At 40.9% G+C, this 3,355-nt stretch overlaps 1 long non-coding RNA gene across 1 annotated transcript in view; it reads left to right on the top strand.

Annotated features, from left to right (window-relative positions):
• Nucleotides 1-1,239: 1,239 nt before the first annotated feature.
• LOC132013119 (uncharacterized) overlaps nucleotides 1,240-3,355 on the top strand; it is a 6,062-nt gene continuing 3,946 nt past the window's right edge. The window contains exon 1 of the long non-coding RNA XR_009402880.1: nucleotides 1,240-1,317. This is a non-coding gene — a long non-coding RNA (uncharacterized LOC132013119). The remainder of the gene's footprint in view (nucleotides 1,318-3,355) is intronic.

Raw genomic sequence — 3,355 nt, 5'->3', positions numbered from 1 at the left:
TCTCATACATCTGGAGCTCTGGAAAATATAGCAATTTCCACTCCAACCATACTTATTGAACTAGGGAATTAACATAGGTCTTGGGAATTGAGCTGAGGGGGCTATGATTTAACTTAAGAAATCAATATCCCCTACGTGGCCCCCATAAAGACATTTGAAAATCATACCAGAGGTTTAGGTACTGATTTGATCCTGTTTGAGGCCCAAGAAGGAACTCACTGGGAGAGAATTATAAAGGTCAGATCTTCATTTGACTGATTTTAGAGAAAGTATCTTAGACTATCTTCCTAGAGGTTGTGTAAAGTAAGGTTCAATAGAGGATAATGACTATAAGATATTAATAGCATCTCTTTTCTTTGTAGTTTGTGTAGAGTAGGTCTAACTACATTGATCAATCCTCTCATTGTAAAGTAGATATTGGTATAGAGGTAGGTACTTCCTTTTATTTTTTTGCATATTCAACCTGTTACTCTTATGGTGAAAGGTGCTAGAAGTCCTTACAGAGGAATGGCTTTCTGTACAGACTGACTGAGTTAGTAGCCATTCGTATAAAAAGGAGGAGAATCCACATAAAAAATCTCATTCCTGGTTTCTCTTAAAAGGTGAGTTCTAGAAACTAGGCTGTATTCCTTAGTGGTCATATCTGGTTGGAGCTGAGTAAATGGCTTCTCCTTTAGCTGGTTTGTTACAGTCCTTATAACTGATGTTTCTCTCATTCCAAGTTCTCAAGCATGTGTGAAAATAAATACAGTGTTCTCTCTGCTTGTTTCCGTTCTTACTTTTTGTTTTGTTTTGTTTTTCCCAAGGAAGAAGAGCAAAGGGAGAGTGGATACCACAAGGTAACTAACTCCCTGTCACATCTCCTCCAGTTATTTTATATTAAGATATTAATATGTTTAATATTAGTAATTATTTACGTTAATATTGAGATGTATTGATTCTTACATAACTAGGTCATCAGATGCATCTTGTTTGATTTTCATGTTATCATATTAAAAAATCTATGACTGAGTAATTTCCCATAGTATGCAGGTACCATTACTCAGTTAACCATCTGGATATTTTGTTTCTTGTCTGTTTGCCCTTCTGGGGTCAGTAGCTACCGATTATCTATGGGGATCTCCTACAGACTTCCAGTAGGGTAAACTCACCTTTCCATCCTCCAACCCAAGGTTCAGAGTTGTCAAGGATTGCATCCTGGCCAATCAGTACCTTGGCGTCCCCTGGCCTCAGTGGTGGGTTGGAGAATGGATATGTCACCATCAAAGTCAGAGAATGATGAGGAGATATCTGCTGAAGCTTCTGGAACTGAAAGGGGTAAGTCCTTTTCCTTTGCAGTGTCCCTGGGAAGGTGTCACTGAAACTCACATCTCCACTTGGCCACTGTATGAAGTACGGGACAAGGAGACCCACACCTACCCCCTGCACAAAGGGCACAGGGATGAATGACAGAAGAAACCAGGCCCTAGCAATTTCATGCAAGTCCTGCTCAAGTCTTTTGTGAGATCAGTCCACCTTGGGACTTTTCTGGTATTAGGGATAATTAATTTCATTTTGGGTAAGCCATTTAGGTTCGGGCATTCTGTCACTTATGACACATAATTGGAAGGAATCGATTCAAAGTGACGAGAAATGGAAGGTGAGGAATTAGTAATATCTTCCCTTGCATTTCTGAGTTTCTAAGAGAATGGTATCTCTTTTCTTGCAAAACCTATGCATTTCTACAAACATGTTGTCTGAGATGGCAAAGCAGACTTTCTACCCAGGTGAAATAATCAAAAATTCTTTAAATGATAAGAAAAGGAGTAATTGTGTTGCAAGGTCTGCATGGCTGGAACAACTCCATGTCACACTCCTCCTTTTTTTATAATCCAAAGGGCATGGCAAAGGTCAGCTACAAGAGGAAGACATAATGAGAAATTTAAAATGATCTTCTGCCTTTTAAGAACCAGCAAGTGGGTTTTCTTCCTTCCCCTTCTGCTCCCCCCCCCCCCACCGACAAATAGCGTATTCTCACTACGCACAGAGTCTGGGGCTTGGCTTTCGTCACACGCTGACAGGTTTCTGTTTATCTTAAGTGAGAAATGGACAAAAGGAAACACGAAACAGATGAATGGGCAAAAGTATGAATAAACAACCCGGGCAGCTGAGTAGCAGATGGCTGCAGGGTCCCCATGACTAAACAAATGGCAAGATTTCTGGAAGGAGATGCTTGTTAATGTTTTTCTCAAGCAAAAGTTCAAGTGATAGAATAAAAATGACCTCATCGCTGACTGTAGCCCTTCCTTTGTAAAAAAGCAAAGAAAAGGTTTGAAAGGCATTGTGTTTTTTTTTAACTTTTTTTTTTTTTTTAAGATTTTACTTATTTATTTGAGAGAGAGAGCTCACATGCACTAGAGAAAGCATGGGGGGTGGGAAGGTCAGAGGGAGAAGCAGAGTCCCCATGGAGCTGAACCCCAAAAGGGAGACTGGATCCCAGAACTCCAGGATCAAGACCTGAGCCAAAGGCAATTGCTTAACAACTGAGCCACCCAGGCGCCCAAAAGCATTATTGTTTAAGTCACTCATTGTGCTCTCATATTACAACATCTTTAACAGACCTCTGCCAGTGCTCTCTGTTGCAAATCTGGGGTACCAGAATGCCAAGAGCAAAATGACTCCGCTGGCCAACCGCATCTCCCCACCCTCCCCCTAGAAAAAGTTCTCAGAGAATGGTTCACAGGTACATAAATTGTAATGCACTCTATAAGAATTCCACGGTGAAGGTACAGAGCGATTACGTGCACTGTGAGAATGGCCAATGCCATGGGCTTTAAGAGCAGACAGACTCGACTTTGAATCCTGAGTGGTTTTACTCTGCCTTACTTAGCTTTTTGGAGCTGCCATTTTTTCTTGTAAACTTAAAATAATAATACTGCTACCTTTATTTACTCAGCGAACATTTATCCAAAGCAGTCTCTGGTGCTCAGACGCGGAAGGAAATGAGAAGGGCAAGGAAGAAACACATCCTTTCTCAGAGGCTGTGGTGAGGGTTCCTGCAGGGTTTACTGTGAAGGGCAGCTGTAGTTGGAATTTACACACCCTGGAGCCAGATTCCTGCAGGAAAATCACAGCTCTGAGCTTACTGTGTGACCCTGGGCAAGTTACTTAACTTCTTTGGGCCTCAAGTTCCTCCTTTGAAAGATGGAGCTAGTAAACAGTAGGCTAGTATGAGAAATAAATGAGATAATAATATATCCCCATATCTATTAAATCCTAAAGAACAAAATAAAATAACGTGCAAAGCACAGAGTGTGGCTCCCTATGAAGAAGAAGAAGAAGAAGAAGAAGAAGAAGAAGAAGAAGAAGAAGAAGA

The sequence above is a fragment of the Mustela nigripes genome, chromosome 3 (assembly GCF_022355385.1).
Source record: "Mustela nigripes isolate SB6536 chromosome 3, MUSNIG.SB6536, whole genome shotgun sequence".
Classification (NCBI taxonomy): Eukaryota; Metazoa; Chordata; class Mammalia; order Carnivora; family Mustelidae; genus Mustela; species Mustela nigripes.
This window is presented reverse-complemented; position numbering and strand designations above follow the sequence as displayed.